The sequence below is a fragment of the Saccopteryx bilineata genome, chromosome 2, assembly GCF_036850765.1.
Source record: "Saccopteryx bilineata isolate mSacBil1 chromosome 2, mSacBil1_pri_phased_curated, whole genome shotgun sequence".
Lineage (NCBI taxonomy): Eukaryota > Metazoa > Chordata > Mammalia > Chiroptera > Emballonuridae > Saccopteryx > Saccopteryx bilineata.
The window spans coordinates 265,338,068-265,352,384 of NC_089491.1; positions in this window are offsets into that span (position 1 = coordinate 265,338,068).

The window sequence follows — 14,317 nt, forward strand, 5'->3', positions numbered from 1 at the left end:
AACTATTACTGTTATTATATGTCCGTTATATAAACACTCATAAATACAATTAAGCAAATATAAAATTCACTAATTAAGTAACAACCTTTAATAAGCCTTACCACCCCAAAGCAATGAACATCTTGCTGTTTTTCCTGCCAGACTTCCTTCTATATAAATAAATGTGAACAGGGCCCTGGCCGGTTGGCTCAGTGGTAGAGCGTCAGCCTGGCGTGCAGAAGTCCCAGGTTCGATTCCCGGCCAGGGCACACAGGAGAAGCGCCCATCTGCTTCTCCACCCCTCCCCCTCTCCTTCCTCTCTGTCTCTCTCTTCCCCTCCCGCAGCCGAGGCTCCATTGGAGCAAAGATGGCCGGGCGCTGGGGATGGCTCCTTGGCCTCTGCCCCAGGCGCTAGAGTGGCTCTGGTCGCGGCAGAGCGATGCCCAGGAGGGGCAGAGCATCGCCCCCTGGTGGGCAGAGCATCACCCCTGGTGGGCGTGCCGGGTGAATCCCAGTCTGGCGCACGCGGGAGTCTGTCTGACTGTCTCTCCCCGTTTCTAGCTTCAGAAAAATACAACAACAACAAAAAATGTGAACAGGCGTATATGAAAGAATGTATTTGGTATGAATTGGGTCAAATTATACATATTGATACATGCTGTTATGTCATTTGCCTTTCTCTACTTCCTCTCTTCATATCTCTAAATAAATTTTTACAGCAACTTTTTTTTTTTTGTATTTTTCTGAAGCTGGAAACAGGGAGAGACAGTCAGACAGACTCCCGCATGCGCCCGACCGGGATCCACCCGGCACGCCCACCAGGGGCGATGCTCTGCCCACCAGGGGGCGATGCTCTGCCCCTCCGGGGCCTCGCTCTGCCGCGACCAGAGCCACTCTAGCGCCTGGGGCAGAGGCCAAGGAGCCATCCCCAGCGCCCGGGCCATCTTTGCTCCAATGGAGCCTCGGCTGCGGGAGGGGAAGAGAGAGACGGGGGTGGGGGGGGGGGGGTGGAGAAGCAAATGGGCGCTTCTCCTGTGTGCCCTGGCCGGAATCGCCTGGGTCCCCCGCACGCCAGGCCGATGCTCTACCGCTGAGCCAACCGGCCAGGGCTACAGCAACATTTTTAAAGATGGCACAGTATTCGATTGTGTGGATTGTCACTTGTTTACAAACACAATCCCCCATTTGGAAACAGGTGTTCTCACAGTGATGCTCTAGAAATATCTACAATCTGCATCCTTTTACATGTACCTTACTGTACTTACTTGGTGGTTTGTTTTCTCCTTAGGATAAAATCCTGGAAGTGGAGTTTACTGGGTCAAAGAACATTTGCATTTTAAGTTTGAGACACCAAATTTCACGTTTGGTGGGGCCTCTGTGGCTGATCAATTTTTAAGCCAAAAGGGAACCTCGTGATCAACCAGATTTATCCTCTCACTTGTTCTCAAACATTTCTACCTCCACAAAGTTTTATTTTCATGTTTCTGAGAAAAGGTGTAGAATATGTGATCCAAACGTTTTTTAAAACGACTACCTAATATGATGGCACGGTGAATCGTTTGAGCAGGCATTTGTTGATAGAGCTGAGACTATTTCTCATTTACGCCCTCCTTTGACAGGTGAGAAAACTGAAGTTCAGAAAATCTCAGGAACTTGCCAAAGGCCCACATCCAACTGAGGAGAGAACCTGTTTGGTCCGTGGCGACAGCTCCCTGCAGAGTTGGGGGCAGGCCGAGGCAGAGGCAGGACACCAGAGAGAGAGCTTCTCCCAGCCAGAGCGCAGGAGCCAGGTGCTCTGGCAAATGTCTACAGAAAACCTTGTTTTTATCCAGAAACCAAGAAGTGCCTTAAAAATCCAGGTATAGACCCAGCAGCCCTGGGGGAATTTAGGAGCTCCTGGCATATCACAGATGCTCAGTATTTACTGGTTACTCAGAGCACTGTTCATGTACTAAAGGATGTGGGAAAGCAATTTTTAGAAAGAAAGAAAAGAAAAAGAAATATTGTATCGGTGGGCGTATAGACTGGCCTTTCTGGATTGAAATTTGTGTGTGTGTCTAAGCAGGGAGCTCCAGTAGGTGGTGCGGTGGGTAGGTTGGAATGAATGAGCCTGTAAAACCACAGGATGTTTTTGTTTGTGGAGTGAGGGGAGGAAATTCACTGATGTGGTTATTTAGTGGAATAGCTTCATTCCAGGGTTACTTACTGTGCTTCTGCCTGAGAAAGTATTTCATAAGGAAGGCCTGGACAAAAATAAAGCTCTATCCTGTGGCCACCATTCAGAATAGTGGTCAAGGCCATGCCCGTGACTTGTCATAGTGACTCTAGGTCCCCTGGAGTTACAGCGCTGGCTATTAGTTAAGGCTCTGGACTGAAACTTTGTTCTGGAAATTGAACTACACTGGTCTCCAGGATTCCACTTGTTGGATTTTTTAATATTGAGATTTTTGCTTTTTCTCTATGAGAATTTCAAAGCATATTTTTTTTTTTTTAACAAATAGGATTTTATTTTATTTTATAATTTTTTTATTTTATTTATTCATTTTTAGAGAGGAGAGAGAGAGAGACAGAGAGAGACAGAGAGGAGAGAGAGACTGGGGGAGGAGCTAGAAGCATCAACTCCCATATGTGCCTTGACCAGGCAAGCCCAGGGTTTCGAACCGGCAACCTCAGCATTTCCAGGTCGATGCTTTATCCACTGCGCCACCACAGGTCAGGCTCAAAGCATATTTTTAAAAAAAACCTTTTTACATTCTTACTGGCATCTTTTGCATAAAATATTTTTAAGAGTTAGACAGATAATTTGTTTTAAAAACAAGCAAATTCTAGTTCCTCAAAAACTTAAAAATAGACTCAACATGTGATCCAGCAATTCTACTCTGGGTATATATCCAACAGAACTGGAAACAGAGCCTTGAAGAGATGTTTGCGTGTCATGTTCACAGCGGCATTCTTCACAACAGACAAGAAGTGGAAGCAACCCAAGCATCCATCATAGATAGATGATGGATGGATAAAGAAAGTATGACTAAGCCCTGGCCAGTTATCTCAGTTGGCTAGAGCATCATCTCAGAACACCAAGGCTGTGGATTCGATCTCTGACCAGGGTACATATGGGAAGCAACCAATGAATGCACAACTAAATGGGTAGAACAACGACTGAATACATTTCTCTCTCTCTCCTCTGTCTCTCTAAAATCAGTTTAAGAAATTTAAGAAAAAAGAAAATGTGGTGTATACATATAATAAAAAATTATTCACCCTGTCCGAAAGAATGAAGTTCTGACACATGCTACAGCGTGCATGAACCTTAAAACCATTGCATTAAGTGAAAGGAGCCATATCCGGAAGGACACATGTTTTGACTTATGTGAAATGTCAGGGAGAAGTAAATTTGTAGACACAGAATGCAGAGCGGTGGTCACCAGAAGTGAAAGGAGGACGGAACGAAGAGCAACTCAGCGGACAGGGGCTTTATTGTGAGGTGATGAAAATATCCTGGAATTAGATAGACTTAGTGGTTGTACAGCATTGTGAATGTACTAAATGCTAGTGAACTATTCACTTCAAAATGGTTAATTCTGTGTTATGTGAATCTCACTTTTTTTTTTCTTTCTGAAGCTGGAAATGGGGAGAGACAGTCAGACAGACTCCCGCATGCGCCCAACCGGGATCCACCCGGCACGCCCACCAGGGGCAACGCTCTGCCCACCAGGGGGCGATGCTCTGCCCCTCCGGGGCGTCGCTCTGCCGCGACCAGAGCCACTCTAGCGCCTGGGGCAGAGGCCAAGGAGCCATCCCCAGCGCCCGGGCCATCTTGCTCCAATGGAGCCTTGGCTGTGGGAGGGGAAGAGAGAGACAGAGAGGAGGGAGGGGGTGGGGGGTGGAGAAGCAAATGGGCGCTTCTCCTATGTGCCCTGGCTGGGAATCGAACCCGGGTCCCCCGCATGCCAGGCCGACGCTCTACCGCTGAGCCAACCAGCCAGGGCCTCACTTTTTTTTTTTTTAATTTATTTTATTTTATTTTTTTACAGAGACAGAGAGAGAGTCAGAGTGAGGGATAGACAGGGACAGACAGACAGGAACGGAGAGATGAGAAGCATCAATCAATCGTTAGTTTTTTCATTGCACATTGCGACACCTTAGTTGTTCATTGATTGCTTTCTCATATGTGCCTTGACCGCGGGCCTTCAGCAGACCGAGCAACCCCTTGCTGGAGCCAGCGACCTTGGGTCTAAGCTGGTGAATTTTTGCTCAAACCAGATGAGCCCATGCTCAAGCTGGTGACCTCAGGGTCTCGAACCTGGTCTTCCGCATCCCAGTCTGACGCTCTATCCACTGCGCCACCACCTGGTCAGGCTGAATCTCACTTTTTAAAAAAAGCAAATTCTAGAGATCACAAGCAAAAAAATGTTTGTAGGCTCAAAGATTATTTGCAGAATTACTTTACAAACAGCATATCCTTTTATTTTTTTTTTTTTATTTTTTTGCATTTTTCCGAAGCTGGAAATGGGGAGGCAGTCAGACAGACTCCCGCATGTGCCTGACTGGGATCCACCTGGCATGCCCACCAGGGGGCGATGCTCTGCCCATCTGGGGCGTTGCTCTGTTGCATCCAGAGCCATTCTAGTGCCTGAAGCAGAGGCCACAGAGCCATCCTCAGCGCTTGAGCCATCTTTGCTCCAAAGGAGCCTCGGCTGCGGGAGGGGAAGAGAGAGACAGAGAGGAAGGAGAGGGGGAGGGGTGGAGAAGCAGATGGGGAGACAGAAGGGAACAGATTAACAGGGATAAGCACTGGTGGTGTTTTTGCCAACATCCATTTCTCTTTCTTCAATTAGCAGCATCCCACTTTTCCTTTGGGGAACCACCCACAGTCACTTAGTTCATGTGGTTTAGGTGGGGGAGAGGCACCAGGGGTGGTCATGTGACCTGAGGTTTAAGTGGGGGAGAGGCACCAGTTAATCTGGTCATGTGACCTGAGGCTGGCCAATCAAAGCATTGCATTCCTCTGGCCTAACCATTAGTTCAGACAGACACAAAGAAACTAAGCCAGGCCAATGAGACTCAGTTCTGGGACCTGGGTTGGAACCAGTGAGAAATCAGGGTCTCTTTTCCAGCCAGTGCTGCTGAGGGAAGAGGATGTCAGCCTGGAGCTGCTGGTGACCATCTGGCCACCAGGACTGAAGAGGTTGCCAAAGGATGGAGTCAACACTGAGGAAAGTAGCTTCAAGAAAGAGAAGCAGAGAGAGAGTCATTATGGTGTGATGACATTGGCATAGCTTGACCTCTGGATGGAGCCGAGCATGAAGAAAGATTTACCCTTGGACTTTGCAGATACCTGAGCCAGCTAATTCCATTTTGGACTTGTGCCTGTTTAACTTGTTCTTTACTTCTGACAGAAACAGTCCTTGGTTATCCTGCATGACCTGCTTAATTCAAAGGAGCTAGAAATAGAAACCAGGCCTCCCCAATCCTAAAACTCAGTGAAGCCTCACTCGGCAGACTGTAGTACTGTCAAACCAGGGACTATTAGAACCAGAATCCTTCCCATCTTTATGGAAAATGTTTTGCCTTTGTCTTAGGCAGCACAAGCTGCAGAACCCCTGCCATGCCCACAGCCCCCAGGAGACCCTCATGAGTCCATGCCTAGCCCACCTGCCAACCAGTCCACAGGCTTGTCATGCCACCTATGAACCAGCCTGGCTCACAGCATGACCCGAACCAGGTTTGGCCTCTTGAATCTACACTAGGACATAAAGAGAAACACGTAGGTGTATATGGTAGAAGATAATGCAGGAAGGAAAAAATGCAAAGGGGGCCAGTCAGGGTCTCGCAGGTCCCGGCCAGGTGGCTCAGTGTATAAAGCATTGTCTCGGCACACCGGAAGTCGCGTGTTTGGCCCTGGTCAGGGCACATAGGAGAAGCAATTAACGAGCATACAACTAAATGGAACAATAAAGTGAAATAACGAATTGATGCTTCCTTCCTCTCTCTGTCTCTCTCAAATCAATAGAAAAATTAAAAAAAAAAAAAAAGTCTTGCCTGACCAGGCGGTGGCGTGGTGGATAGAGTGTCGGACTGGGATGCGGAAGGACCCAGGTTCGAGACCCTGGAGTTGCCAGCTTGAGTGCGGGCTTATCTGGCTTGAGCAAAAAAGCTCACAAGCGTGGACCAGGGTCACTGGCTTGAGCAAGGGGTTACTCAGTCTGCTGAATGAGGAGCCACTGTGCCACTTCACCCACAGGTGTTGTAAGGTACCATACAGAATTAATATTAATATTTTAAGAGGCTTGGAGAACATTTTATTAATTTGGGTTAAGGTGTGCAGAGAAATTGTGAGGATAGTCTCTGTACTGTGTGATTGGCATAACCAGGATGGCCCTTGGCATTGTATTGTAAATGCAAAGGGGAGGAAAACATGGAACCCTAGACATTCCACCACACCTGTGGGGAAAGGGGTGAATGGCTAGCCAGGTGCAGGAAGAGAAAAGCCAAAATAAACCTTTTCTTATAACTATGAGCCATTTGCGGGCATTTGTCCCCACGGAAACTACCTCCCCTATGTAAATGCATGTGGTTAATACGTGTGACAGGGAGATGGCGGATGAACACTAGAAAATATAGGAATGCCTTTTAATATGTAAAGAGACATCTTTCTACCATGTGTTGATTTGTAAATTTTGTTTTCTCCAAAAGGATGTATGGCTTGCAAATTGAACATGGTCCTATCATGTTAAAGGACATATGACTATAACCAATAGTGGTAAGGGGCTCCTAATTACAATTTTTGCTTCTGTACTTCCCACTTACAAAACTATAAAAACTAGGTAAAACAAAGGGCCAGCGTGCTCTCCCTCAGATTTTTGTTGGAGTTGCCGCTGCTTGGCCAAGCTAGACAATAAAGCTTTGGTGTGTAATCGATGGACCTTGTTCATGTCTTCAATGTTTCGGGTCCCTCCGGATTGGGCTTAACACTGAAGACCCACAGTCAAGGCACATATGAGAAAGCAATCAATGAACAACTAAGGTGTCGCAACGAAAAACTGATGATTGATGCTTCTCATCTTTCTCCTTTCCTGTCTGTCTGTCCCTATCTATCCCTCTCTCTGTCTCTCTCTCTGTCCCTGTAAAAAAATTAAAACAAACAAACAAAAAAACTCTTAAAAAAAAGTCTTATGCAAACTGGAAATCCGAGGCAGCGGGGAATATGGGTAAAAGGATAACAGGATGGAGGAGAAATGGCCCATCGGCAGTGGGAAAACAGTGGATTCACAGGAGAAATGGACCCCTGAGAGAGAGCCTTCGGCCTCCAGCACTGACCCACTGCCCAGCGGGGCTCCAGGTGGGTGCCAGGCTACTGGCATCCTTTCTGCAGACACCTTGTTCTTAGGGTGACCTCAGTGCAACTCTGTCCCAGGAAATGCAAAGAATCTGGCCAAATATTTTTTAAGTTAATCAGGACTCTTTCAGTTGCAAGTGACTAAAACCCAATGCAAACTGGAATCTTTAAAGGAAACTACAGTTGGGGTCCTGGGATGTCAATGTCTGGCTGACTTCAGAAGTTCCGAGGTCCAGGGCCTTAAGAGGTACTGCAAGTTTCTGTCTCCTTCCTATTTTGCAGCTTTGTTTGCTTCTAGTCTAGGCTGGTTCCAGTCTCAGGTAGACTCTCCTTTTGTGTGACCAGATAGCCATTGTGTTCTTAGCAGCTTCTAGGAGGTCCCAGGGATCCTCTCCTGGCATTCACAGCCTTGTGTAAGCCCTTTCCTTTGAGTAAATGCTTCCATTCCCAACAACAATAAGGCAATGTTAATGTGATGTCACTTCTGTAATCAGGTCACATAGGACGCTCTCTGCTGCCTTCTCAGCTCTCCAGTTCTCATGAAGTCAGCTCCCACGTGGAGAAGCCCAGGTGGCAAAGAACTGAGGGTGGCCTCTGGCAACAGCCAGTGAGGATCTGAGGCCCTTGGTTCAATATCCCGCAAGGAACTGAAACCTGCCAACAACTACCATGTGAGGTCCGAAGCGACTGTTCCCCAGCTGGACGTTCGGTGAGTGAGGCGGGTGTCCCGCTCCCGGTTAAAAACCTGCATGTGGTTTCTCAGACCTGCCCACAGGCAACGACCAGGGCTGTACCGGAGGCCCAGGCTGGGGAGTCTCCCCCGAGGGAAGCCGCAGTCAGGGACTCCAGCACTCTCACCAGTCCTGCTCTTTTCCCTATTTGCATTCCTGGCCCCAGCTCCTTCATTCCTGGGCCTCTTTATCTGAGGCGTTGGGCAGAGATGGGCTTGAAGATGCTTTTCCCCCTTGACCTCTGACTCGGTACCCAGTACTTCTTCCCTTTGAGCCCCTGCCCTCGTCCTGGGCACCCCTCCCCACCCCATGCCTCTGTGTCCATCAAACTGGTGGACCCTTGTGTTCCGGGCTCCTTCAACAGTGAGGGACCCCCACTCTGCTCTGATCCCCCTGCCTCCTGACTGGGGCATTGTTCCCACCTGGGGGAAAAGGCAACAGGGCGAGTAGGTGCCCTCTCTGTCTTTAGCCTCTTAGACCAGTGCGATAAACCAGCGATTTTCAACCTCTTCTACCTCATGGCACACATAAACAAATTACTAGAATTCTGCTGCACACCATATATTTTTTGCTGACTTGACAAAAGAAATAAGTATAATTTTGACTGATTGTGATGAAAATTACACATGTCAAATAAGTTTGTAAAATATGATTTTTATGTTTGCTTGCTTATAGTTTGCATTGGGGGGCTGGGCAGCGCCAGGTGTATGTGGTCTGTGAAATTTCAAATTACCTTCCTGCTTGGGAAGGGCATTGTTTCGCTAATGTTTGCTGGAGGAGAGGCCCCTCCCCCCCCACCAGAAAGTTTTGAAAAGATAGAAGAAGAGGAGGCAGAGATAAACTATATTTGCAGAGTGAGTGCAGACTGAATGCTGAAGAAGAAGCCCTGTTGGCAGGGAAAGAGAAGGTGAGCAGATGGGGAACCAGAGCTGAGGGGCTTTGCGAGCTCTGCTGTGACTGGTGGGGCCCTTGACTCTAGGAGGAACCGGAGAATGTGTCAGTGGCTTTGGGAGCCCTGAGTGAAAGGGAAGTATTTTCCCTGCCTGTCTGCTTGCCGGCTGGTGCGAGACTTTAATAAAGGAATGGCCCACCATTTTTTGGCTCCACAGCTTCTTTACCAGCTGTCCAAATTCAGTGAGAATCTGCATGTGTATGGCCGCGACTACTGGCCGTACATCACCATTATAAAGTACTGTACCTCATTTCTGTGGGTTCATGTAGAGACACCAAGTCCAATATGAATTTTGAGGAGTTTTATTACGAAAAGCCAGTGGCATACACAGGGCAATCCTCCTACCCAAATCATGCAGCCCCGATTACCTCTCAGAGGCTGCGTATGTACTCTTGGACCGCATACAGGTGGGGGGAGGCATAACGTCATGACACAAGCTTACAACTACATACAGGTGGGGATTCACAAGACAGACATTTCACAGATTCTTCCAATGTCTCCCCCCTCCCCCCTCCATAACCTAGCTCTAGGGGCATGCTATTCCTAGGATTCAAAGAAGGGGAGAAAGAAAGCAATATATAAATTCTATGTCCTATTGAAAGAGCAAGGAAGTTCTTCAGATACCTTACTACATTCCCCCCGATCTTATATCATAAGTCAAATCCTTGACTTATTTTACTGAAGAGCATGAGGCTGTAATAGATATTTGACAATACAATTCAACAAATGCCATTGATTTTTATAACTTGTACAAACATTCTGCAATTTACAAAAACTAACTGGCTTTCATAACAATTTATTTTTTCCTTTCTCTTTCAAAAAAGTATTTCTATATTTTATCTTTTTAGTTACTAAAATTATACAATTCCTTTTTTAGTCTGAACTTCTTAAAGAAACAACCTTAACCTTTAGCAACAGCCAAGCTGGCTTTCCTTTTACCCTGAAGTCTAATTAAAAGGGGTCCTTACTGAGTTCCTTTTGGCATTAATCGTACATATACAAACCAGCCCCCGGCCTTCAGCTGGAGCAGGGCATGCTGTCCTTCTTATGGTTAATTTACAAGCATTGGTGGAATCAGTCTCTGCCCTCCACGAAGGTGTCCGTGCTGGGACTGCAGGCTTCAACCGGCTATGGTGGACCCAGGCGGGCATGCCTTCCACCTTGGCAGCAATGGAGTGGTCAGGATCACAGTGTGTGGGCCCGTCCACGAGGGAGTCAGTCCTCGGGTGATGTACTTCTTTACCCAGACAGACTAAGTCCCCAGGCTGAAAAGGATGCACTGGATCTCCTGGCATCACTGGAAGTCCCTCTCAAATAGTCTTGTGAACAGCCTGCTGTGTAACCTGTAAACCCTGCAAGTACTTAAGGAAGGAGTGGTTACTTAATGCAGCTTTTATTTCTTCTCTGAGTTTTGGCAGTAATGGAGGGGGGTCTTCCAAACATTATTTCAAAAGGTGTAAATCCTTTTTTATAAGGGGTACACCTTGCCCTAAGGAGGGCCAGTGGGAGTAAGGTGGGCCACTTTTCACGGGTTTCAAGAACAAATTTGGTTAGAGTTTCTTTTAAGGTTCGATTCATACGCTCTACCTGCCCTGAACTTTGGGGCCTGTCTGCACAGTGTCATTTCCACTTAATATTTAAAGTTTTAGCTAAGTCCTGAGATATTTTAGCAATAAATGCTGGATCATTATCAGAACCCATGGTTGTGGGGAGGCTATATCGTGGAATTATTTCATGGAGTAATTTCCTAAGCACTGTGGTAGCAGTCTCTGACCTAGTGGGGAAGGCTTCCACCCACCCGGAGAAAGTATCTACGCAGACTAGGAGATACCTGTACCCTGCATGGGGTGGCTTTATTTCAGTAAAATCAATTTCCCAATGTTCCCCTGGCACAGTTCCCTTTTCTCTAACTCCTAAGGGTGTTCTCCTACCCTGTTTCGCATTCACTCGTGCACAGGCCTGGCACCCAGTGCCTGCTGGGCACTTTATTGGCATGTGGCTCATGAAAAGCCACTCGGGAACCCCCAGAAACTGAAGCTCACAGAGGGAAAAATAATTGTCGCAAGGGCACGCAGCAAACCTGATGATTGGGAGACACTGTGCTCAGTGCCTCTCCCACCCACCCACCCACAGGAGGAATTAGAAAAGAAACAGCAGCCGGGGGCCAGTTTGTGTGGGGGGCAGATAGGCCCTCCGGTTCCCACGGATAACATAGCACTGTAGCCAGTTTCACGATGTTCACATGCACAGAAAGCTCATTCCTTGACTCATCATAAGAAAATATTGCAATGTGTCCACTGTTTCAGAAATATCAGAACTTGGACGTGGGGGTGAATCCTGGCTTTGTCCAAGAGCCATGACCTTGAGCAAGCTGCTGAGCAGTTCTGGCCCTCTTTTCCTCCTCTGGACAGTGAGAATTATTGTTTGAACCAATAATTTCTGAAATTTTTTGAGTCCCATGAAGCTTAGGCTAACTCTTATCTCTTAGAAGACCTTGACTCTGAACTGAGGGTCCATACAGGGTTGATAGCGCCACCTGGTGGTTCAAGTTTACAAGTAAAAAATTTTTTTTTTAATTTACTTCCTCCTGGACCCGGTCAACCTGGTTTATAACTACAGTTTAGACCTGCAGGATTTCCACCGCCAACTCCATGAAACTGTTTTTTAAATGTCATAAATTTGTGTCTTTTCTTGGGAAGAGAGTATGTAGTTTTCATTACAGGTTCTTAATTCTACCCCCAATCTAAGTTTTTATTACCCTTAAGTACATGTGAGGCCCAGACCAGAAATGATTCATTTTATAAACATGGACTTGAGGCTGTGACTTTATTTGGAAACTCACTTCATCTCTCTGAGCCTCCGCTTCCTCATCTGTGAAATGTGGATAAGAATAGTACCTCCTGCAGAGGTTTACTCAAAGAATGGAAGAAGACATTCCATGGGGAGTAAATCTAGCAAGAGCAGATAGTATCTATTGTGAGGGAGCTTTCTCAGAATCTCACAGGAAGTCCGCCATCTGCTGGGAAAGCCAGTGTGCAAGTAGTTACTATGTCTGTACTGGTCAAGTAAGAATAAGTCCTCTTGGCACTGGCCAGTGGCGCTGAGGTTACTGGTTGGATCCCCGGTCGCCAACTCCATCCTGAGGGTGCCAACTTGTCCCTGAGGTCGCCAGATCGAGCCCCAGTTAGGGCACATGTGAGAAGCAATCAATGGGTGCACAACTATGTGGAACAATGAGTTGATGCTTCTCTCTCTCTCTCTCTCTCTTTCTGTTTCTCTTCTCTTTCTCTCCCCTGCCTCTCACTCAAAAATCAATAGGCAGCAGAGAAGAATAAGTTTTTGTGGACAGGAAATGCAAAAACCCTGGAGTTGAATTAATTTTAATACACTTGTCTTTGAGAAATGGGATGGGACTTTTGCGGGGGTGGGAGAAAGAACTGAGGCTCAGAGGCTGGGACCTGAAGAAGTCGGGGAGTCCTGGCTATGCTCCCAAAGGAGTTTCATTGAAATCTTCATTGAAAAAGGAAAAATAATGGGATCGAATACTACTTGACGAAAGTCTAGCCAGATGCCTGGCATACAGAAAGCCCAAACTGTAGAGAGGCAGCCTTCGGTAAAATACCCCCCTGCTTACAACAAAGCAGCTGAGGAAGAAAGGATATTTTATTTCCAGAAGACATACGTGGCATGATGGGTAAGGAAACCAGGAAAGAGGTGGCCCAAGTCCTCTGGGTTACACAGAGGCTTCAATATTTATTGAATGTCCATGAGCTGATGAGTGGATAAACAGAAATGTGGTGTCTCTGTACAGTCGAATGTAATTTGGCCATAAAAAGGAGTAAGTTCTGATAGAAGCTACAATATGGGTGACCCTTGAAAACATTATGTTAAGTGAAAGCAGTCAGCCAGTCACAACATAGAGTGTTTGATTCCACTTATATAAAATATCCAGAATACGCAAATCCATGGGGAAAGAAAGTAGATTTGTGGTTGCCAGGGGTAGGAGATGGGAGACTAGATAAAAAATAGATATGTTTCTCTTTTTTTTTTTTTTTTTTTTTGAGAGGATGACAAAAATTTAAATTGATTGTGGTGATGGTTGGATAACTCTGACTATACAGTACTAAAACCCACTGAATTGTAGACTTTAAATGGGTGGATTTATGGTATGTGAAATATACCTCAATAAAGCTGTTGGGAAAAACTGCCGTTGAACTTCACATATCTGGAGAGTCATAATAGACGGACCTCTGTCACTACATAAACTTTGAAAACACAAGTGTTAACGGCTGTGTAATATTCCCACAGGTGTGTATTAGGTAACCAGTAAAAACTCTAGCCCACAGAAGTTGGTGAGACCAGCAGCTGTCCCTGGGAAGAGGACTGAGAGTTTGGGGAGAGGTGGGCAGAAGGCTTACTTTCAGGATAAAATTTCACTGTAAAATTGCTTGGACTCTTTTTGTTTGATTTACTTTTTTGTTAAATTTTTATCTATTGACTTTAGTGAGAGAGGAAGGGGGGGAGAAAGAGAGGGAGGGATATCGATCTGTTTCTGTATGTATTTTGACCGGGGATCAAACCGGCTACCTCTATGCTTCAGGACAATGATCTAACCAACTGAGCTATCCGGCCAGCACTGTTTGATTTACTTTTTTCATTCATTAACAAAGTATCTCTGTTCTCTGTCCCTTATGTGTCATTTTTCCCCCCTCATTGTTTTCCTACTTTCTCAATTTCTTCTGCATTTAAAAAATTTTAATTATAGCCTGATTGGTGGTGGCGTAGTGGATAGAGCATCAATCTGGAACACTGAGGTCTCAGGTTCAAAACCTTGAGGTCGCTGGTTTAAGTGCTGGCTCATCCGGCTTGAGAACAGGCTCGCTAGCTTGAGCGCAGGGTGGAACACCTCGGTCAAGGCACATATGAGAAGCAATCAATGAACAACTAAAGTGCCATAACTATGAGTTGGTGCTTCTCATCTCTCTCCCTTCCTGTCTGTCTGTCTGTCTCCCTCCCTCTCTTTTTCTCTCTTGCATGCGCGATTAAAAAAAAAATTTTAATTGTGGTAAAATACACATAAAAAAAGTTATCATCTTAATGAACCTTGTTAAGCATCCAGAGCAGTGGCATTAAGACCATTCTCGTGGTTGTGCAGCCATCACCACCATCCATCTCCAAAACACTTCTCATCTTGCAAAACTGAAACAACATACCCATTAAACAGCAACTCCCGTTTCTTCCCCTCCACCCTCCCAGTCCCTGGCAACCACCCTTCTGCTCTCTGTCTTTAGGAATCTGATTGCACGAGGTACCTTG